The 25,676-nt window shown below is 31.8% G+C and overlaps 1 long non-coding RNA gene and 1 pseudogene across 1 annotated transcript; one reads left to right on the forward strand and one right to left on the reverse strand.

Annotated features, from left to right (window-relative positions):
- Positions 1–1,233: 1,233 nt before the first annotated feature.
- Positions 1,234–25,676, forward strand: part of LOC127716372 (methionine adenosyltransferase 2 subunit beta-like) — a 135,733-nt pseudogene continuing 111,290 nt past the window's right edge.
- Positions 18,994–21,557, reverse strand: LOC127716378 (uncharacterized). Its single transcript, XR_007988889.1, has 3 exons — positions 21,517–21,557; positions 20,862–20,879; positions 18,994–19,257 (listed from the first exon to the last, which is right to left on the reverse strand). It is a non-coding gene; the product is annotated as an uncharacterized LOC127716378 (long non-coding RNA).

Consider the following 25,676-nt stretch of genomic DNA (forward strand, 5'->3'; position numbering starts at 1 on the left):
AAAAAAAAAGAAATCCGGATGGTTACCACGGGTTGAGGGACAAACACTAATTATTCATGACATTGTGAATTGAACCTTTTCCTATCTCCGCAAAAACAACACTACTGTTCAATCAATTGCCATCTTGAAAACTATTTTACAAATATGGCTGTGGTTACTCTGAGTACAGACAAAACTAAGCATACAGGAAAGTGTTAACGCTCATGTGGACCCTTTGTCTAAAATGGCTGCATTTTCACCTCAAAATTTACTCTGAGTACATTTTTTAAATTTTGTAAAAAATAAAATGCATTTGACTTTTATTTATTCTAGAACATGCTATGTCTTAAAACTTTTCCAGATGCACACGTGAGTCTGTACGAAGAATAAATGTTGAGGTGAAAACGCAGCAAATCGTTTAGCCAATGGGTCCACATGAACCCTAAAGCATGGCTGGATCTATACACATAAAAGTTATATGCATTTTATGTTTCAGAAATTAAAAACCTACCTGGATTTTGGTCTGCAGAAGATAGCAAAATAAACAAACAACTGAGTTTCATTTGATACGGTCCCTCATGGGGCTATCTATAAGAGGGTCTTAATGGGGGTACCTTCATGGCGAATAACGGTAAAAAAAATCTTGCCAAATGACGGTAACGGTAATATTTGATGCATAACGATAAAATGTACATTTTCTTTAAGACGATACAAAATCGACTGATCATCTAGTTTGACGACTCACGTTAAATTCTTTCCAAAAATTACGACAACGGATAATTATTTCAGACCTCTGAAGAATCACGATAAGGATATTTTGACGAATTACGCATGATAACTTGAAATGTTAACCAATTTGCCGCTAACTGTAACCGAAAATGTTTATTTTAATATTTATAAACTCCAAACGTTGCCTAGTTTTGCCTCCCTTTTCAAAATCCTGGATATGCATCTTTTTGATTCTCAACTTAGTTTATTTGCAGGTAGGAATGCAAAAAAAAATGAAAAGCAAAACCCAGTTAAGTTTATTTTAATATTTAGAAATTTCAAATGCATAAAAAAAGTGAAATTATATTGATCAAGGCGATTGATTGATTGATATTTACAAGATTGTCTGAAAGTGAAATTTGTGGTGTAAATACGGCAATAATTTCAGTTTTTTTTTATAAAGTGACTCACTGACAATATGGTACTTCCCAAGCTGTAAGAATAAAACATTTTTTATGGTTTTTCTTCACACCTTTTCTTGGTTATCTCCCATGTAGACAGAAATTACAAATGTAAACAACTTGTTTGTAAGATTTTGTTTTTAGTGTTTAATTTACTGATCAAATGGATTTAAAGCTGATTTATTTTAATTGAGAAGTTTTAATCTGATGGCATAGGTGCCATCACTAACACAGACCCAAACTGTCAAAGAGTTACTGGGGTATAGAAATATGGTCACCTTGGTCTCATAAGTTATAATTTCCGGACTCCCTGAAAACTCGGCCCATAACAAAATCGGCCTGCAACAAAATCGGACTATAAACAACTCAGACTATTAGAAGAATTTAAGTATGATAAACGATGCAATCATATACTTGGAGTAAATAACTTATAATTTTTTCAGTATGATAACAGCTTTAAATTCACTTAAATTCCATATATTCCGAAATATGGTGTGTATCGTACTGATATGAAAAATTTATCAACTGCTTCTGGTTATTTTCGAATGGCATTTTGACGTCACTGGGCAAATTCTTGAAAATACACCTCAATGGTACGATTTCAGTGAAAAATATAACAATAAAAAATAAAGCACATGGAGTAGGATACAAAACAAATATTAGAAAACAGAAAATATTTTATGTAGAATGCAAAGCAAATGATACAATAAATTAATTTTTTCAAAATTTAAAAATAGTTCTTGTCTGTATTTCTTCTGCTGAAGTATATGATGAAAAGATCATCACATGTTATTTTTCATATCATTCATATCCGATGTATAACATTTGGCGTCTGTGGTCCGTAAACTTTTCACTTTTTGAACTTGCACTTGAGAACCACTTGATAGGATCAATATATTTAACTGTTATTTTTCTCCATTGTTGAAGCATATGATAAAAAGATCATTACAAATGTACATGTCATTTTTCATATCGGATGTATTATCATCCCTTGTTCAATATCAGCCCTCAAGCATTCGGCTCTTTGGCTGATTGTGAACCTTGGGATGATAATACAGCCAACATGAAATATGCCATGGAAGATTCTGATATCATTTAACTTTGTTTTAAATAAATTCCCATCAGTAATATTTTTAAAATAATTTATCTTTTAACAGATTACAGAGGGGTAGATGCCAAATCATGAATTCCCATGAAAATAATCAATCAATCCCGAATTCCTGTGAAATTAAAAGTTGATGCTATTTCAAAATCGCCATACATGACCATATACATGATATATAGTCATTTAAACATTAAAAAAAATGATTGTGACAATAGCAAAAGGGTCAATATGATTCCTGTTTTCACTTTGCTTTCTACATGTTCTATATACATGATATATGTACCTGTGCAATCCCAACATATTACACCTTCTTGTGTTCTATTCTTTTTGTTAAAAAAAAACATAACTCTAAATTTGAAGAAAAAAAGAGTTCACAGTCATGACATTCTTCACATCCTATAGCACTGCAGAAGCTGAAAAAAAGATTCAAAGTCAGATTTGGGTTAATGAAATTTATATCAGCTAAAACTTGTACACGCACATACGAGAATGATACAAGTAAAAATGTGTTAACATTCAATAAAAGTTTAATTTCTTTAGTAATTAGTAATAGACAAAGAGCCTGGATGAAGCCCAATTTATAGTGTCCTTCCTGATCTCGACACATTCCGATTAAACATGAATTGAAGTTCTGTTGAAAATGTATTCGTATTGCCAGAAATAGTTGGTAAGATCTCCTTGTGAATGACTGTCTGATTTCAGTCTCGCTGTCATCATATTCATTATTAACATCAACCCCCTATAATTTAACAAATATAACTTTAATGGCTTTGCAGACTGACTCTTGGTACATAATATAAGTGGAAGTGTACCACACTTATGTGCTGCATTTTCTGGTAAACAGTGCGCTTACAAACACATTTTCCAAACAAGTTTGCTCACTCATTTCCAGGCCACAATGTCTTCCTTCTCAATTGATACCCCCTTCGGCTTTTGACAGGAAGGGACCATACATGTATAAACAGGGACCATATATATAATAAGAAGACTGAAGTAAATACATGAAATGATATGTTGCCCATGACGTACTTTTGTTACACTTTCAGTGAAGATTGTACAGATATCTCAACAATATTGTGGTTTTGTAGGTAATTATTTGCTTTCAGTGGTAATAGAGTGAAAACATTTTTTGATAAGGTTCATCAGAAGTAATTGAAAAATATGGCTGTGTTAACGTTTACACCACAAACTGTACCCTGAGTACAGACAAACCTGTGCACATGGTAAAGTTTAAGGCATGACAGGAACTCTAAGATAAGTGAAATTTAAATACAGTTTATGTTTGAGAAAATTAAAAACCGGTCTGAATTTTGAGATTTTTTTTCTTAGCATGCAGAAAATGGTAAAATAAACAAACACCTGCAATTTAATAGAAAATAGTAAATGAACATTCAGCATGTTCAGTTAAAAAAATTAAATAACACATTTATAAGAGCTAAATTACCTATATAGCTATTTATATATCAATTGGTTTCACAAGATATTTGACATTCCACACACATCAAAAATGGTTTTTTTTTACAAATAATATCCATTTACATTATAGACCATGAAAATATAGTTTTATAAACATGATAATAGACAAGACATGTTACTTTTAAAAACAATTTTTTTACCATATATATATATATGTAGTCATTGCTTAATCAATACACACTTTGGCATTTAGAATAAACCAGTTCTGCATAAAAAGTGCAACTTGGTGTAGACTGTTTTAGATGTAGAACAATTAAGCTTACAAAATTTTAAGTGAACTTGTTCTATTATCATGATTATAAAAAAATATTTTTAAATGCAAATGGTGGTCACGTGGTAGCGTGTTCGCCGTGGATGTTGGAGTTCGTGGGTTTGAACCCCGACCAGGTCAAACCAAAGACTTTAAAATTAGTATTTGATGCTTCTCCGCTTAACACACGGCATTAAGGAGTAAGGGCAAAGACTGGTCAGTTTGGAGTCGGAATAATGTGTCCGGGTAAGGTGACATGTCTTCCTGTGAACTGTTACCTTGTGAACTAGCACAGTAACAATCTGGCTCAGCGTGTCGGTCTAGTACTAAGCAGGGTTAATATTCATAAAACATTAACATGTTCTCGTCCTGAATATACATATTAATTTGCCGCGGGACGTTAAGCAGCTATCCATCATCATCATCAAATGCCAAAATTTTAGAAGAAAAGATAAAACTATCTTATCAACCATACATGTATCTAATTAACACTGTTAATAATTGTACTGTTTTGTCTTCCTTTTTTTATATACCGCACATTAATTTGTAGCTTGTTCACAAATATTTTTTCAGGTCTTTAGAAATGAACTATTTCTAGTTCTCCATTTGGTATAAAAAAAAAATCTGGGTTGTTTCCCTTTGGAAACTTTAAGAACTGTTTTCTTATAGACATATTCTTTGAGTTGCCATTTTTCACAATAATCACAAATTTGGTAAATCTTCACTACCCTCGGAAATCATCACAATGTGTTCAGCATACTATATATAATAACATAAATACATCTGTTGAGCATGGTGAGAAACTTCAAATTCTTCTTTTATTTACTACATTTTCCATCCTTGTTTTAATTCATTTTTTTTTTTTTTTTTTTTTTTTTTTTTTTTTTTTTTTTTAATTCATACAGTACTAGTATAACAAGACAATTCGTTTGTAACATGCACTGACATTAGCCTTCACTATGAGATTTTAATGTCTAGTATGATTAATTTTCATAATTTGTCTATAAGTGCAATGTAGTCGAGACAAATTCAAGAAAAGAAGAAAATATGACTTTTTTACTGATATAAGTAAACACAAATCTGAATGCTTAAGGGATACAAAGTAATCTACCTCCAAAGAGATTTACCTGTACCAGTAAATAAAATACATGTGTATACGTGTTACCCCTGACTGACTGACATGTTTTAAGTTCCTTACTTCATGTAGCATGAATACACTTAAGGAATGATCAATTAAATCTTTAATAGTACTGAACAAATGCTGAAAGGTTCATCTTGCAGTTAAAATTTTTATGTCAATAATTCTTTGCAACAGCTTGTGCATTGATCATATTTTACATTCATCATGAAAATATATACTCTATATATACATTGACTGTCATTGAGGTCACCAACTGTTTAATACGCCCTTCACAATAAAGAGATTATTGATCATTGTTGATAAACAATTAAATTGTCAAATCTTTTTTAATTTATTAACACAAGTAAATATTTTAAGTCAAATAACATTTTTTTTATTACATAGAGACATATTTATATTATTCTTTATAATTATTTACATGATTAATATCGGAACTCCTAACACAAAATCTGTCCTCAATTACACAGATTATCGAACATCAATAAAACTGTCAAATCTTTATTGTTTCGTAAACAGAAATAAAGGTTTTAAGTCAACAAAAAATGTATTCTATTGTAAGGGGTTAGTAGGAGTTTTGCAGCTTACATGTCGGTTAGTAATAAACAATATTTTATTTACAGATTAAAGCTTTTTATAAGTGATTTATTAGAAAGATGAAAAGCAATGCATATATGTGCATTCTCTGTTTACAATTTTCAAAATGGCTACTGCTTAGTGTCAATGGGGGAAGGGTTACATCCGCTATTGCTTGCAATGGCAAATCTAGTTATTTTTCAAATCCTAAATTTTCAACATAAGAATTTTTTGTTATAACAAAGTAAGAAAGGAGTAAATACGAACCTTTCCTTCATTCAAGATCATGTTCTATTTCACATGTTAAAAATATCCATTATTACATGATTAAAAATTCTTAAAGACATAAAATATCACACATTAATGTATTTAAATAATTATTTGCACAAATTGTTAACAGGATAACAAAATAACAGAATAAAATTCATAGTTAGTTACTATTTTTTGTCTGTTTTACTTTTTTATGTTTTTTTCTCTAGTATTTATGTGCATCTTTTTTAGATGCTGATTCTCGTTTTCGGACTGCTTTATTACTCGTACTTGTAACTCTGCTCGAGTTACAGGTCGTGCTTCATCTGCATTCGCATCACTTCCTTTGCTGTCATATTCGTCACTGAAAAATAAGATCCAAAATAATTTAGAGATGGCTGAACAATTCAATATAAGTATTGGCAGATAAAGATATTTTATTTGTATTTTATCCACATTATCCTCAATGATTACTTTTTACATGTAAAAACTTGGAAATAAAGGAATGCTTATATTTTTTGCAGACATCTGGAGTCAGTTCTCTTTGTTCAGTTTTGAGATTAAGATAGTGTAAAAAAAGTAAGAAACTATGGCATGCATTTGTTACTGCAATTTGTTTAAGAATAGAAAAAAATGTGAGATTAATTATAATTGTGATTTTAGGAATTCTATATGCAGATATATGAATCAAATATCAGAATGTGAGTTCTTAATTATGTCACCCGATCGACAATGTCGGGTGACATATTGCTTTTCCTCTGTTTCTTTGTTATTATTATTATTCTTCCAATGATTTTTGTCCGGCATTTTTTTTTTGGAGCCAATGGAACCAATCTTTAGTTAATGATTGTTTACTATAACGAGAAACACGATATTTCGAGTTGCAGTAGATCTTTGGAACATAAAAAATGGCTGCCGTTACCATGGAAACGGAACAAATGTGAAAAAATCAAGTTTTGGTTTTAGTGAATTATTTGTATATTCTTAAACTTAAAATCATTAGATTTTAATACAATGTAGGTGTTCACTATATACTGGTTTTGGATGATTTTGGCAATCATTGGAACTACTTTGTTGTTCAAATGTGATTTAAATACCACAAATATATAATTAAGGAAGAGATAAAGTTCCATCTTTCGCTAATAGATAATTATTTAGGTTTAACTTGATGTTAAATCATTGTATATGCCATGGTTCGTTTTTATGGATGGATATATATATTAGGGAACAATTCTAATTATTGTACTAATTGTCATCATCTTCTAACGACGGTTCTCAATTAGCATTGACTGTTGATAGAATACAATAAATTCACCCGTAGAAAATGCGTCCTTCAAAAATAAAATCCATTATGTAGAACACATATTGATAGTTAGCAAAGGCAAAGAGTACAAATATGAGATATGCAAAATATGGTAAATTTGAGTACAAATTGTCTCATTGGCAATTATACAGCATCTCCTTAATTTTAAACTGACACATATAAGTTATCAGTTTCAAACTGTATCCCAGTCCTTACGATAGTGATTTATTCTATTTTTGACTTATGGGTTTGAATGTCCTTCTGGTATCTTTCACCGAACTTATATTCATGTTGTAGGTTGACCCAAGAAGGATTCAAGGAAAAGCATATCTTATACACTCTTGGTTAACCGTTTTTGCCTCGTGGCTTTTTTTATCTCAAAAGTTTTATACGCTTGGATTGCCAAATTTTAGCATTGCAGTGTACTTTGGGTAATTTCAGTTCACTTTGTGTGATCAAAGAAACCATATACACATTTTTTGTGTGTGTATTTTGAGTATCACTTAACAGACAGTAATTGACGAAATGCGCATCAGGTGCAGATACATTTGTGCAGTTAATGTAATCATATTATGTATATATTAAATAGAGAATGATTATAATAAAAAAAACATTTGATTTGTTTTCTAACTATGCATGTTATGCAACGGGGATGTATTATTTTGTAAAATATATACCTTTGTTGACTGGTTCACAAATCTTGTAAGTTGTGTTATACGAACAAGCAAATAATATATGAATTGGACAATACTAATAAATAAGTCGAAGAAGAACAGATGAATCTATGAGAAAAAAATTACAGATCATACCACACGAGTAACAAGCAAACAGCAGTAAACAAAACAACTACCCAGAATAAATATGACTAAACCTTAGAAGCTCCGTCAGGTTTCAGTCAGTGCATGTCTCTGTGGTATTTAAGAAGCACCTGTACTACTATAATCAAATGAATGAAAATCCTTGAATAAGCGTATATCACCCCGTATAACCCCGATACAAATGAAACCGGACGTTGACGAGTTCGAAGCGATAATCAGGACATCATTTGGGATGACAACAATTTTGAATGCCTTTTTAGAACTTATTTGAGTGTATATCAATATATCAATGTACATTTTACTTTATTTATTCAATTATACAGTTGTTGATAGTTTTAGATAATGTATAGGGAACGTTTAATAAAACTGCTAGATGCAAAATCCACAGACATGGTGCAATATCTTACGTTTTATGAGATAAACAATACTAAATATCTCCTCGTACATAAACTTGTGCGTATTAATACCTTAAGCAATAATAAATAACTAATCGTTGAATTGCTACGTGCCTTCAAATGTTCCCTATAACTCAGAATAAACGCAATATTATACTAAATTAGTTTTCTCTCACTGTACCGTTCGTATCACCAAATGTGTCGAGTTCGTTGTTCGTTTTTAAATAATCACTGTACAGTCCGTTGACAAAAACCGTCACAAATCCCTTTCTTTTTAAGGTATTCTGGATGACTTCGGCGAACCTTTTTCTGTATTTTATTGTGAATATTTATCTGAAAACTTAGTTGAAGTAGTTGACCATAAAATATCAGTCATCCAAAGCCAAAATTGCAATGCTTTAACCACCGTACATCTGAGAGGAATTTTTTCTATTAAAAATTGGGACTTTCAACGTTATTCCAGATGAAATAAACTGTTAATTAATATGTTCCAGATGAAATAAAGTTTCAAAAAATATAATACAGCCAATAAAACTTCAATTATTCTTACTTTTCACAAATTGAGGATCTTCCAAACGCCGATGTTGGTCCAACTTCGCTTAAACGAAAGCAGCCATAGGAGCTCGTTGAACTTTGTTTGCCGATTGCATTAGATGGCATTCATACTGGTATTTTGTTGTTTTTTTTTTACATGTAAACATTTGTAGATGTGGTATGATGGCCAATGAGACAACTATCCACCAAAGTTTAAATGAAGTGGGTTTAATCAATTATAGTCGAACGGTCGCCATTCAACAATATGGGAAACCTATACCGTATAAAAAAGAAGGGCGAAAGATACCAGAGGAACAGTCAAACTCATAAATTGAAAATAAACTGACAACGTCATGGCTAAAAATGAAAAAGACAAACAGACAAATAATGGTACACAAGAAACAACATAGAAAACTTAAGACTGAGCAACACGAACCCCACCAAAACTGGGGGTGATCTCAGGTGCTTCTGAAGGGTAAGAAGATCCTGCTCCACATGTGGCACCCGTCGTGTTGCTCATGTTATTACAAACCCGGTAAATAGTCTAATTCGGTTGGTCACATTCATTAAAAGGGAAGGGGATTGTAGTTACTACATAAGAAACATACCCGATATCATCTGTGAAACGGTTATTCCATAACGGTCAACCAACTCGTGATGGCGTTAGTAAAATTTACGACGAGATGATCTCAACTTCACCATTTGGAATTCTTGGTCTAACAGCCTCCTTGTGAGCAGTATAATTTATAACTACTAGTAATGAATTGTTTATTAACGAAAAAACAAATATGACAGATCTAAATAACCATTGTACTACAGGCTCCTGAAGTTGGACAGGCCATTAAGAATGCGGCGGGATTACACATATGAGCCCTCAACCCTCTCCCTAACCCGAGATACTTGTGTAACAGCACACCATGATAAAAAAAAGTGTACAGTTGCAATTCGCTCAACTCAAAATACCGGTACAAGGCACAACAAAAAAAAAACACATAAAATACTGAAATAAGACTAATTGTTTTAACTGCTAGTTATTTCAAGCCAATTACATCCGTTTTTGAGAGACTTAATTTTCGGCTCTCCCTTGACACTATTTGCGAGTATGGTCTTGACAAACGATGATAGTCCGTCGGAAGGGGACGATAAATGACTTGCCCGTGTTAAGAGAGAGCAAATTCTCTTGTACGTAAAGACACCCTTGTGAAAAAAAAAAGAGCAGGCTAATGCCGTTACAAGGCAGCACTCGAACCCGCAATGTGGAAAGGTAATAGTATAAGTTGTAATAACTTGTTTCCCAGTCCACTATGCATAAATATGTTCAAAATAATAAATATGTTTAAACTAAAGTCAATTACAACTAAAAGATAAATCATGTCATTCAAGACTAAAGTATCAGTCAGTATATATCCAACGGATTTACAGTAAAGACGTAATAAAAACGCATGAACTTGTGCAATGCCAAATAGAAGGAAACAGTATCGTAAGGATGCACGATCTCATGAGTTCTCATAAGTGTGCATATATGGTGATAATATTTAGTTATGTTTTGATTTTTCAAAAACAATTCAATGGCTATTTAAACAACCTGTCAAAATGGGAATATTAGATCCCATGCCTCATGTAGAGAGAGCACCGCGCTCTCTATACTTTACGAGCCCTTGCAAAAAATCCATGAGGGGTCTTTAAATAGCCCGTTGCAAGGCAACGACGAGAAAAGCCCATACCGCATAATCAGCTATAAAAGGCCCAGAAATGACAAATGTAAAACAATTCAAAGGAGAAAACTAACGGCCTAATTTATGCACAAAATAATGAACGAAAAACAAATATATTACAACTGAATTACACGCTCCAGACTTCGAACAGGCACATACAGAATAATGTTGCGGGGTTAAACATGTTAGCGGGAACCAAACCGTTTCCCTTACATGGGACAGTGGTGTAACAGTACATTGAATGTCGTATAGTTCACGTTTTAAAAAATGCTATCAAATTGGAAATCGGACGCGTGTATCCGTATACTCAGCCAGTGATATACGCATTTGTCGAAAAACCAATTTACAGTTTCATATAGATAATGAAATTTTTTAGATGTACAACATGTACAAATACCCCCAAGAGTGTTTCGACAATACAACGGTATTATAGGTTGCTGTATGCATATTATGGTGGTATTATTTTTTTAAACATGTATATTGGTTAAAATCATACCAAAGCATACTTTAATACATGCAAAATTCATTGACAAATACAATATTGTCACAACGAAGCGTACAGTATAAAAAAGTGTAATGATAACGAACCGTAGACAACATGAAAATGAAGACATTTTAAAAACGTGTATTTGTTTTTGTTTCTAGATACCGCATAAACCATACGACATCTTTAAGTTTGTTAAATTTAAACAATGAATTATTTTTTTAAATGTACGTTTTAAAAACTTTGAGGCACGAGAAACATTATTTGTTTAATATCTAAAAATACCAAGCGTGCTTTTATCAGTGACTTTGTTTTGCGTTGTTTAATGTTTGTCTATAAAAATGTCACATTTAAAAAAAAAACTTGCAGTAAGTAATGAGTATTATGGCAAAGAATATATTGAAGCAAAATAGCCGAAAAATAGATATTGGATTTTCTTTAAAAGTATAAATTCGTCACTGTCTAAACTCAGTGGTACACGGTGTGTTCGATTCGAACGCGTCAACGTCCGGATTCATCTGTATCAGGGTTATACGGGGAAGATATATATTTGTATGTTGGCACAAGCGGGTTATCGGATTTATCAAATCAAAATAGATAAATTATCAAATCTTATAGTCCGAGCATAGACAAGCACTTTAAAACTGAAAATTAAACTATCGAAATTATTAAATCCGATAATCCGCGATTTACTATGTACATGTAAAAATCTGTTTCTTACCAATGATTACCAAATATTTTTTTTTTTTTTCATTTTTGGCATACGAAAATCCCTTTCGAGTGCTTTCCACATTCCACAAAGTGTTCAATTTCATAAAACATAATTTGATTCATCCAGTAAGCTAATCAACTCATCCAATCATATTTTTAGATCATCGACAGTCAAACATTGATTACTAGTATTTTTTTTTGTGTATATAACATGTATAATGGGCCCGGAAAGGGTTTAGTTGTATCATTTTTGTCGTTTTGTTTGGTAATTTGTATCCTCTCTCTCTTTCTGTCTCCCTTCTCTCAAGTCATTTATTTTAAATCGTAATAAAACAGAATTTTACTGGAATCATTGGGTACATACACATATTCACTTATTTTAAATGTTTTCTAAGCATTGCTTATCAGGAATTAAATGGTGAAACAAAAGAATGTTTGTTCTTGCAAGTTTGGGTTTAACGAAACAATTAAAATTACGCTTTATGTACGAGTCCGATGCAAGTGCAGCTATTTCCTCAATTGAATATTGAAGTTCGATATAAGATTCAATATGTTGTTCAAAGATTATTGTATATATTCCAAAACTAAAAACAATATAAGGACTTTCCTTTTTATTTACGTAAAATGTATCTAATACATATCAGGGTCTCTTTCTTTGGAGACTGCTCAACTCTGTTAACTATTTCTTTGAAGAAAAAAAAAGTGTCAATAAATTATTGAAATCTTGTTTTCAAAATTTTGAATACAGTTATTGTTACTGTTATTTTACTAATTTCCTTAGAAAATAAAATTTTTGTACAATGTTTTCATTTGTGTTCATTTTTTGTATCTAATTTACACAGATTCATGCATGTATCGTTATGCCACTGATATTAGTGATTTGTATTTACGTAACTATTCGTAAGTAAGTGTTCTTAATTCTTAAAATACTGAACATGTGTTTATCTTTCATTTACAAAGATCTGATAAAGCAACGTCTAATTTCTGATTTAAAGAACTTCAAGGATGCTGCTTTAATGATTCACACATTGAAAAATGAAAAGGCAGAAATTTAATTGACTAACTTACTTATAACTACAACAGAAAGAAGAACGACTTGTTGTCAGATCATTCTAAGGAACGCATAGACCCAGAATCGTTATTTTAATCAGATTGGTGTGTATCATGCATACATTTAACTCCCTTTTTGTGTAATTGCTTTATTTATCACTTGGTGAAAGTAGTATCTGATACATATCTACAAAATCAACATTGATATTTGTTAGTTGTTTTCTAGATTTGAAAAAAAAAGAAAATGAATGCAGCTATGCATTTTTCCGCCTTGATAGAAAAACTATGAACAAACTAAATATGAAGATATTATTTATGCGTAATGTTTATTTTTGTAAACATATTTAAGTAGAACAGTCAGGATTCTACTTTGTCGAAACTATCTCCACACTACGTCAACTAATTTCTCTCTTTTATGAACAATTTTCTATTTCTATTACCCAAAAAAAATTGTCGCCATTAAAGATACAATTTCATGTTTAAAAGATCAATCTAGTATCTTTCTTTGGATTTTTTTTCTTCAGTCGAATGTATGCTTAAGCAATAAAGTGTCCACATAAGACTGTAGTAATATTATATACAACGCAGTAATAACAGAAAGGTCCAGCCTGTCAAATTCATTTAAAAATAGTTTACCTTCAGGTGTTTGTTTAGATTTTTTTCTGCAACCGTGGCAATGTCATCGGGAGGAAGTCAGAGTACCAAGCAATAACCACCAAACATTACGAATTGAGTACAAAAACCGGCAAAGAAAAACTAAAAAAAAGGATTCGTATATTTCTAGCTTAATTTATTAATAGGGTGTATGATAAGACAGAAAAGATATGCAGTGTAACCTGTGTTATCCGACACACTGGGGGACCAGAAAAAATTGTCGAATTAAGCAGGGTGTCGGGATACTCAGGTTTTTTCTGCAAGGTTAAGCATATTTTGGGTTCATGAAAATGTGTCGGTTAAAGCAGGATGTTGGAATACTCAGGTGTCGGATTAGGCAAATTGCACTGTATTATTATTTGATTTGCTTTTTCTCACTATAAAATTTCTGACCAAAAATAATACATATATTTTTTTTATAACAAAAAATTAGCTCGCTATGAGCCTAGTTTCTAGATTCAAAATGAGATGTGTTTTCTAATTTTCAATATGCCTCACTACTAAGGCTTCTCTTTTTCATTTTGTGTTAATCTTTCCTTATATGTGATATGTATCATAAACAATATACAATTGTACAAGCATATATTTGTACTGATGTATCCCATAAGGAAAACATAACAAAAGGTCAAAGTGAATACAAAAATGTCATCTTCCTTTCAAATATTTCCAAAGCGCAGTGTATCTCTTTTGAAACGTTGAACTTTACTCCAAATTGCAAATAAAGTGCGTGTCTGCATTGTTACGAGTGTTTGTGTTTGTGTACGCTGTGTGGATTATGTACAGCAGTGTCATTATTTTTTTAGGTTTCTGTCACAAGTAATTACTATGAAATGCTTTATCATGTTCATGTGTTATGTACTTTGACTTATAATTGATGAAAAATGAAAACAACACGCTTAATAATTTAATGCGTTCAAAGCCCTTTCCTGGGTTAACCTTAAACAGGAAAATCGTACCTGTTCATACATTGTGACTTGGATGTTAAAATAAACGAGGCAGTTTCATTATATTTTGGTGTTATTTTCCTTATTCTCTTGAAAGTTAAACATTAATATGTACTTCGATTATTAAATAAAATATCTGTCATCGATATTGACACATATGGACGCTTCTAACAAGAATCTATGACAAACATGATGATTTCAACATTTCAATTGTCACCTTCTCATGTCTCAGCAGTTACATAATCTCTACTCAATAGTATTTCTCAACTAATGTGTTACGCTCGTGCATATTCTTCAATACCAACTTCATTAAAACTGAGATATAAAGAAAAACAACTGAAATCAACACTACACAGTGTTAAAGGCAACAATTGGTGATGAATTTGATATCGGTACGGCTAGTTGGTATCTCAATTTAATAGAGACAAGTTTTCGAGGTTTTAGATATCTATAAACCAGTATAGTCGTCTTATCTGTTATTTAACCGAGTGTGTCCTATTCCCGATTGCGATTACTTTACTGAATATCAGTTTACCTTGCGTACGAATAATAAAACGCTTACTCAGTCGGTGCAAAAAGATTTAGATTCTTGGGATTCTCTCAGTTTCTGTTTATTACATTGACTTGTCTCTTTCAAACCAATTCACGACTGTCAATTAAAATGTTTTTTATTCATAATTCCGAATTGACATTTCGATTGGTTCACTACTTGTAGATTTTAGTGAAATAAGGGGAAAACAACTTATTGATGACATCAGCTGTAATGTGTTGTTCATAGTTGGTTGATATACAGATAAAAGGAGCAAAATACCAAATGATTGACGACATGTTTTATAGACAGGGATATCATATTAACCATGTTTGTAATGAAACTGTTTTGAATTATTCATTATATCTGATTGAATATAAACAATGTAAATATGTAAAGCCTTAAACAACCTTACTTTACGGTATTATCTTGCTCTTTGTAAATGACATACGGTGACATATAGTTGTTAATTATCTCAAGTAGTGTTTTTTCTCATTGGAAATCATACCACTTATTCTTATTTCTAAAACGCTTTGTCCGGGTTTGGCTTTCATTTTCCGTCCTTTTTATGATCTACCGTATATGGTTTTTTTCTTCTTCCAAAAGGCATTTTCTTTATTTTGATGTGCGTAGTTTCGATGCTTCGTCCAGTTGATGTGTTTAATTTTGTCACAATAGTAGCGAGCAAGCTCATTTATAATAATTATGGCCTTTATTTACCCGTTCATTTAAAAGAAATAACCGAGTTATGTGGTACATGTGTGTAACCCAGAAGCAGTAATAAAAATAGAAGTAAGGTAAGGTCGATTTTTTTTTTATTTTCCACCTATGCTGCGTTTTACAGATGTTAATTAATTTATTTTTTTATAAATAATTCTAATCATTATGTTTCAGTACATGTTTATCTGTTGACGAATAAGCATAACTATCCGTAGTTTCATGTCAGGAACTAAGTTATTGCTATAAGACGGGATGACCATTTTACCATCAGAGGTATTGACCAAGTGCTAATAAGAACATGGTAGCTAAAGCTGACACTGATAAGTTTGAAAACCTATTCATCCTGCATCTTTTCCCCAATGTAACGTCCCGAATTAGAACGGACATGTTCTTACATGTTCAACACATGTTCAACACGACGGAAGACGCGTGCGGAGCAGGATATGCTAAGCCTCTCGGAGTACCTTAGATAAACCCGATTTTTCGTAAGGTTCATGTTGGTCAGTTTTTATTTTTCTAAGTTGAGAGTTGTCTGCTTTTCTTTGTCTTTTGGTGGTCGTTTTTTCCTCAGTCTGTAATCCCTCTGTCACACTGTCCGATTTTTTAAATTTCAGACATATCTTGCTATTTGTGCTGTTTGATGATACATATCATAGTTCACATATCGCGTTTGCAGCAGAATGATTTGTTCTCCGATTAAATATTCGGTCTGCTGGAAATGGTACGATTTTTACTCGCATTGTACACGGCAGTTTTGACCTGGTTCACTCATGCATATGTCGCGGAACAACGGAGGGGTTGAGCTATTATGGGGAGTTTTCTGTAAAGTAACCTTAAGACAAGTAGTTCTAATAAATGACCACTTTTGGAAAGGTGAAAATGTGAAGTAACATAATTCGGAATTATCTAAATCTGAAATGCTATCTAATTTCCACTAATCTAGTACGCATGATAATGGTAGATTTTAAGTTCTGAATTCAAACATTAATCAATTTTCAATGATATATAAAAATCAATAGATTTTTTATGATGTGTTCAAATTATTGTATGCATATATATGTAACAGCTATTTAAATGCCAATACTTGACTTAGGAATTAATCTCATATTGCATGTCTATATTAACCTGAATAATTCAGTCGTTATATTCCGCTGATCTATGTTTGCGTCATTAACGTCTGAATGCATTGCCAGTGATAAATCATTAATATGTCATTCAGAGTTAACTCGGAAATTACCTATATCGACAAATATAATTGACTGCTTTGTCATTTCTGCTAAAATACACTAATCAAAATCACGGATCCGTGAAGAGTTTTTACCGTTCGTAAGTAGGAATGATCGATCACTAGGAGGGATTGGATTAATCAATTTATGTGTATATAAAGTAGATAACCTATTGTTTTAATCTAAATTGCATGTGTACATTACTGGTATACAGAGTATGAATTTGCATTGCTATACGGCGTGTCTTGGTATTTTTTACATCCATCATTCATGTATTTATTTTTAATGTTTCTGTTATGGTTTCGGTGGGATAATGTGTTATGTCTTATCGTACGTAGTCAAAATATGTATAAATTGTCTTTCAATACCATCATTGTCATGAAAATTGTTTTGATAATAGTTGTAGAAAGTTCGAGATTGAATGTTAGTTACGTGAACGCGTCACTGTTTCAGATATCCTGTGGTGTCTGTCGTTGATGGAATTGGTTCGTTTTTTTTTTGTTTGTTCTGCGGTTTGCATGTTGTGTCGACTATTATATTATTTGTTTGTGCGTTATTGTGTGATTTTGTGCTTTATTTCTGTCACATAGTGTTGTCATGTTAGCGATATTCTTCTAACATTGTCATAAAGCGGGAGGTTTAGAATATCTTGAACATTCTTCGTCCATTTGATACTTTCATGTTTTACACTGTGTTGATAGTATGCGATCCTGTAAATCATTGGCGACAATTTGTTTTCCTCTGAACATAGTTTGAGAGTGTCAACTAGCACCAGGATGCGGATAGGATACAATACTGAAATCTGAGTTTAGATGAAATGGGTTATGTATACTGCAGTCTTCGGGTTTGTATCAAATTTATATGTTGAGTACTTATAAAATGAAAACTAACAACATTTGTTAAAAATAAGTACTTCTCTGTTATCAGTTAGTAATGTATTGATATACAACTGATATATGACTATTGTTAATGCATTCGTTAATGCTGGCACATATACCATGTATACAAAATTGTATTTCAATTATTCTAGGAAAATCGACTTATATTCTGCAGTTGGTTGAAATTTATGTTTTCCTTGATTTCTATATTATTTTATACCTCTATTACATTGTAGAAACACATGATTTGTAAATATGTTAGAGACAATACTTGTCTACTACTTTTCATTAAAAGCGTATTTATCGTATCAATACTGTGGAATTAATAAAGGGTATGGATATAAGGTAATGTTGTCAAATGAACCCTGGAAAAGAGGTCAAGGTAAAATGAACCCTGAAAAGGGGAAATAAAAAAATGTCTGAACTCTAAGAAATAAGAAAAATTTAAATCGGAAAGTCCCCTATCGAATGGCAAAATCAAAAGCTCAAACACCTCAAACGAATGGAAAACAACTGTCATATTTCTGACTTGGTACAGGCCTTTCCTTATGTAGAAAATTATGGATTAAATCTGGTTTCAGAGCTAGCTACACTTCACACGTGTCATATGAAATGACAGTATTGGTTACTGATTAATGAGGTCAATCATCATGGAACAAAAATACCGATATTAAGGGAATCAGTTGTTGTATTTCCCCCTAATTGTTCGGCATGAGCAGAACGACAAATGCCACTTACGGAGCAGCAGGTGCATACCCTTTGTAATATCCTTATTCCACTCTTGTTTTTTTTTCTTCGTAGGAGCTAACTGTTTGGACCCTTTATTCTGTTGTCGCATTTGGCAATGGCCATATCCTCTTCAACATACGAATTGTTACTAACCTCCTTTTAATAATTTTCAAAGTTAAAAGGATATAGACGGTATACCTGCACAGCAAAAATGGTGGGAAAACTTTGGGAACCCGTTGGTATATTATTTCAATAAATGATCGCGGCAAATTGAGTATGGTTATGATTACACTCATAAACAAAAATAAATTCTATTTTAATTGAGTAAATTCCATACATTGTTATCATTTATTACGTCAAATAAACAGTTTCAAATGTTTTAAATGTATCTCAAAGGAAAGCATATATAACGATTCAGACTGACAAAGTTCAATTTACCGCATTACTATAAAGATTTTTAAACCTTGTACAGAGACATACTACAATACCAAAAAAAAATGCCGTCAAATGTATCAGCATTTTCGAATAGTTAAAATAGATAATGCATTGCATAGTTATGTATATTTGCGCTGGTTATTAAGTTTTCTGTTGCTTCTCTTCTTTGAGAAAGAACCACTTTAGAAATCTGAAAGATATAAGTACATAGTAGGCCATACATACATACTAACTATTAATATTTATTTTTTGTTAAACATTTTAAATCAGCTTTCCTTGTGATTTATGCAAATAATTTAGCAAAAGCAAAAACAAATTACGCCAATTACTAGTTGAAAAGTTGCATTTATAGACAACGACAGTTGCTACTTGGTGTTGTCCTGGTGTAATACATATACCACGTTAAAATGGAATGCTTTTTTTTTGGATTGTCTGGTTTGATATTTTAATTTTCTTGTGTTTTTTTGTAATTTATTCAATAAATAGCTTAAATTGCATCATTTTCAATAATTGTCCATGCATTTTGTCGACAACCAGTAAAACATTTAGATATGCATGAAGTTGGTTTTTACAGTGGTATATTAACTGTTTTATGAAAATAAAACTGTAAAGTCCATTTCATCAATCCATAATGTATTTTCCATTAAGACCATCTGGTATGTGTTTGCTGTTCTTATGAAGTACAAGTATACTTAATCTTTTAACATGGTAATATTGACTGACTGGTTGTTCTATACATATCGACTAAATGAAACTGAAATCTGCATAGTAAATTTATGACTGCGTTTCTTTCAATAAAACTAAGTTTGTTTGGTTTCACATACATGGGGTATTCATATAACATGTATACATATAATGTGAAATTATTCGCCCTGCGCACAATGCTTGAATGCTATTATGCGAAGTTAGTGTGTATTGTATTGTCAGCACATCCTAAAATTTTTATTTCTCTTATGGGTGCGACCTGTTATCTTTTTCTTGAATGAAGAGATATATCTCGTATCACACGGCACGAAGTGTTATATGATAAATAGTGATACGAGAATCTGCGATAATTTGATTGGCTTATTCAGCATGATGAGACGATAATATGACATCTTCATTGATTATTCGTTGTGTCATTGCTGGTTTTCAAAGGTTAAGACGATGTACATTCTGTCCATGGCAGTGGACATATTTGATTTCTTCAATGATATACAAAACACTCACACTTTTTGCCTGAATATTTTCTTATTATCTTATTATATTCTGAGTACGAACAGTTTTAAAATGTCCGATGTTTAAGTTTGACACCGAAACATAACATATGACGTCATACACGATATGCAAAAACTAGATCAATCATTCGGGGATTATTTGATTCAATACAACGAGAGTGACTAGAAGAGAAATATTAACCTGTTGTTCAGTGGTTGTCGTTTGTTGATGTGGTTCATAAGTGTTTCTCGTTTCTCGTTTTTTATATAGATAAGACGTTGGTTTTTCTGTTTTAATTGTTTTCCACTAGTCATTTTGGGGCCCTTTTTCGCTTGCGATCGGTGTGAGCCAAGCATCCGTGTTGAAGTCCTCTGATTGTTTTCTGTTTACACAATGTAACTTGGATGGAGAGTTGTTTCATTGGCACTCATATCACATCTTCTTATTTCTGTGATAACTTTGAATTTATTTTAGCAATATCATAAGACATTCCGAACATCAAACAAACTTAGCAAAACAAAAGGAAAGGAAAACAAAACCAAAAACAGAGATAAATCATAAGAAAGGAAAGGTGATATAAACATAAAACACACTCACCGACAGTTTTTGCAGATGCTAAAATATAGCATTGTTAAAAAGACAAATTAAAATAAAATATTGTATTCACACCATAATTTATCACTGAAATTACGTATAATAGAGTTACACAGTTTAATATTTCATTCATATCTATCATTTAGGCTTTGACCATGAAGACATACATACTCATATTTTTTCACTGAAAGTATCACTTTGTATCGTATCCTTTGTAAAGTTAACGTCTCAAAACGTTCTTATGATGCAACATATATTTGTTTTTAAATTGTCTTATGAAGTTTACATAAGTTCATTACTACTAAAGTAAAACTAGATTTCGGTTTTCGGTTTATTATTTACTTTTTTTCTATGTTAAATCATATCATACAGTATTCATTCATGATCAGCATTTTCTAATTTTCCAAAATCAAATCAAAATGTTTTTGCTTCATTTACAAGATATTGTCTTAAACTGTGCCTTTAATGACAAAGGCAAAACCAAAGTGTATAGGTTATGAGCTCAGAGTTTGATTATTTTACGAATTTAGTGGTCAAGGTTAATTGAAATAAAAGGCAAAATATTGCTGAATTCGATTTTGTGTTTTATCGGTTAAATATTCAGCTATGCTATATTAAATGGAAAATACATCGTTAATGTGTATATATACAAACTTACAAAAATCGTCCATGTATTGGCCAGCTGTAAATACAACATAAACATGATCAAAAAGTTCGTGGAATAAAGTAACATGTATCAAAGGTATTTTTTTCTTCGGATGAATACATTAGGAATGCCATTATCACGACAAACGGCTCAGTGTCTGAAAAGACCATATTTTGTGCTCGACCAGTAAGGTCGAGCACAGATTTTACTTGACTCGAAATAATCTCGACAGTACTAATCTGTTCTTAACTGTACTCGACTTTAGTCTGATTATGTACTTGATGATTTTGGTACAGTCTAAATATGGTTTCGACCAGTCTAGACTCAGTCTTGCCCAGTGTCGACCTATCTCGACCTGTTTCGACTCAGTCTTGAACCTTTAAATTTTGTCAAGACTGGTCTGAATCAGCCTATCTAACTCAATTATGTAATGATCTTACAAAATTACGGGTTATTTGGTAGTTTGGTTCATTGCTGTCAAACAAAAATATTTAATTAATAGGGAGGAAAAGCTACAATTTTCATTTCTGATTAAATTCTATAACTTTTACAAATCAACTTGGATGGTCATGAATCTATAAAGCTATCTCAATTGTTTATCGATCTTACAGAATGTCAGGTTGTTTGGTAGTTTGGTGTATTGCTATTAAATTTAAGGATTTAATTAATAGGTAAAAAAAGCTAGAATTTTCAGTTCGGACTAAATTCAGATAATCACCTTTAAAGGTTTTTATAACTTTTTCAAATCAACTTGAATTTTCATCAAACTATACAGCTATCTAAATTATATATCTATCTTACAGAATGCTCGTAGGTTTTGTAGTTTGGTGTATTTCTGTCAAATTCTATAATTTTGTTTGTAGGTAAAAAAAAAAAACTAGAATTTTCAGTTCGGACTAAATTCTCATACAAGTACACAGCTATCTCAATTATGTTTTGATCTTACAAAATACCAGGTTATTTGGTAGTTTGTTTTATTGCTGTCAAATTTTAAGACTAAATTTATAGGTATCTATCTTAAACTTAAGATTTAGCTTTTTTTGAACTATTAATTAAATCCTTAAATTTGACAGCAATACACTAAACTAATAAACAACCTGAATTCTGTAAGATCAATTTATAATTGAGATAGCTGTAAAGTTTTATGAAAATCCATGTTGATTTGAGAAAGTTATAGAAATAATTAAAGGTGACTCTCTGAATTTAATCAGAACTGAAAATTCTAGCTTTTGCTAAACTATTAATTATCTTTCAATTTGACAGAAATGAACCAAACTACTAATTACCTGTAATTTTGTATGATCAATATATAATTGAGCTAGATGGGCTGAATCAGACCAGTCTAGATTAAACTCAAAGGTCAAGACTGAGTCGAGACAGGTCTAGACAAGTCTAGACTGGTCACGACAGGTCGAGATAGGTCGAGACTGGTCGAGACTGAAAATCGAGACTGGTCGAGACCATAATCAGACAATACCGAAATTATTAAGTACTTAATCAGACTTATTAAGTAAAGTCGAGTACAGTCAGGTACAGTAAAGTTCTGTCGAGATTATGTCGAGTCTTGTCAAGTAAAATCTGTGGTCGACCTTACTAGTCGTGCAAAAAATTACGGCCTTTTCAGATTCTGAACAGTTTGCAGTGTATCTTAGTGGTATTGTACAATGTTTAAGTGGGTATGGCTTGTTTACTTACTGTTTAAAAATGATGTTCTCTTTTAGATAATTGTTTGAATAATTTGAACGTTTTTCTTTGTGTAATCCAAGCTAATCATGCTTACGTATGCGCCTGTTTAGTTTTGAAAACAATAGCATTCAATATTGTTATTTTTCACATATTCATCTGTTAAGCAAACTGAACGTTTGTTTGCAGGTTTTTATTTAGCTTCTGCAAAGAGCCAACTGTACCCCTCTTCTTGCCGACTTATTCCTTTATTCATATTAGGCTAACTTCATACAGAAACTTCTGAGCAGAATCCTTTAACTTTACTTTCTGCTATATAGATGAGGTTCTCTTACTGAATAATTCAAAAAGTGTTGACTATGTTGAACGCATTTTATCAATCGAATCTGAGATTAAGGATACAACAGATACAGTTAAGTGTGCCTCATTTTTTGCCTTACATCTCGAAATTGACAATGAGGGTCGGTTGAAAACAAAACTTTACGACAAAAGATATGAATGCAGCTGCCCAATTGTGAACTTTCCATTATTATGTAGCAAAATTCCAACAGCGCCTGCATACGGAGAATATATCTCCAAGTTGATACAATATACCAGGGCTTGTATTTCCTATCATGATTTCCATGATAGAGATTACTGTAAAAAAGGAAGCTAGTAAACCAAGGGTTCCGAGTGTTGATGTTGAAATCACCCCTTCATAAATTTTACGCCGTCACGATTGATGAAATCTGTTCACAGATGAGAGCGGATATGTTCCAAAATGTTATAAGTACAATCCAGTCTCCTTTTCCACGAATTTGACCTACCGGATTGGACTCATTTTCGGGTTTGTACTAACACGGGCAACACGACGGGTGACACATGTGGAGCAGGATCAGCAGACGCTTGCGGAGCACTTGAGATCACCCCCAGTTCTTGGTGGGGTTCGTGCTGCTCAGTTTTTAGTTTTCTATGTTGTGTTTAGTGTGCCGTTGTTTGTCTTTGGTCTGTTTCCATCTTAGCTATGGCGTTGTCAGAATATTTTCCACTAATGAGTTTGAATGTTTCTCTGTTATCTTTCGCCTCTCACTTACGCGATATCTTGATATCACTTATTCTAGTAGAGAGTTATAGAAAAACTGATATGCACGTTTACAGAAAAAAACACTTTTGGTTAAATCTGAATTTAAGGTTGCATAGTCAGTTATATGATTTTTTTGAATTGGTAGGTTTTAAATATTATCTTATGAAAATAATATGATGTAATACTCACCATGTAGGGTTGCTTCTATAAAAAAAATGCAAAATAAAATGAAAAAAAAAAAAACCTATTGAAATAGTTTTAACAGTAATTACTTATGAGTTGGTTAAGCTTTATTTGATAATTAATCTACTTTACTTTATCACCGAAAAACGTAAAATACAATATCATGTGGTTGTACTGGCTGATTATTTATTCATTTTTGATAAAAAAAAATCTGTATAAGTTTCCCAAAAATCGTCTTACGTTAAATAGTCAACAGATGGTCGTCAGTAAGACTAGACACTTATTTTGTTCATTTTCTTTATGGCCACATGTTATATTACTTGAATGGAAAGCATGTCTAAAAAAATACAAGTCCAATACAAACCACTTCTTCTAATCTACTTTTGCTTAAAATGTGTATGTTTCATGGTTGAATTTCTGTATTACTAAAATAGACATCGTATCATTTTCCCTTAATACACTGATAGAAAGTAAAGGAACCACACTTTTTCATCAACTTTAAGCAAGATGGATGTTTATAAAACTTTATAAAGCCGTAATAAACACAAACATGAAAAACTATAACGACTTAGTACTGTCATTGATTAAATACACTTATGAAACACATGTTTCGATTTTCATGGTCACAATTGATAAATGAGTATTTTTCAATAGGTTGTTGTAGATATTTACTGATACTTACTCAGAAAGTGTTTCTTCCCTGAAAAACAACATAAAAGTAACTATTGTAAACTTATTAAAAAGAATCCATTTCAACAGCACCGTTAGTTCGAATTCTTCAGATTAATTTCATCATCTACATATATTATCTCGGGTTGAATTTTACTTTGTATAGGGTTGAATATCATCTTCTAAATCATATTCTTTCCTTTGTATCTATTAAAACTGATAAGAATTGAACAACGGGATTATGAATGAGTTATTTATTACAATTATCTACTTTTTTTGGTGCTGTTAGACCGTGTTATCGCTATAAATGTTCTTGGTTTTGTCATTTTCGTAATTAATTTCATTTTCTAGTGTGGTAAGACCATATTATCCCAATTATTATTTCTTTGTTCAGTCATTTTCTTTTCTCCTATCGGTCTGAACGTCGTGGTTTTCTTGTTAATTTATTCTTAGAATTGATGCTTTCTCTGGTTATGCCATTTTTATTATTTCACATGTCTTATCCTTTGTTTTAGTATTTTTATGTTGTGCAGTGTTTATAAGTGTGCCAATCGTTTTTCGTTGTGATTAACTC

Source organism: Mytilus californianus, unplaced genomic scaffold (genome assembly GCF_021869535.1).
Source record: "Mytilus californianus isolate M0D057914Y unplaced genomic scaffold, xbMytCali1.0.p SCAF_9, whole genome shotgun sequence".
NCBI classification, from domain to species: domain Eukaryota; kingdom Metazoa; phylum Mollusca; class Bivalvia; order Mytilida; family Mytilidae; genus Mytilus; species Mytilus californianus.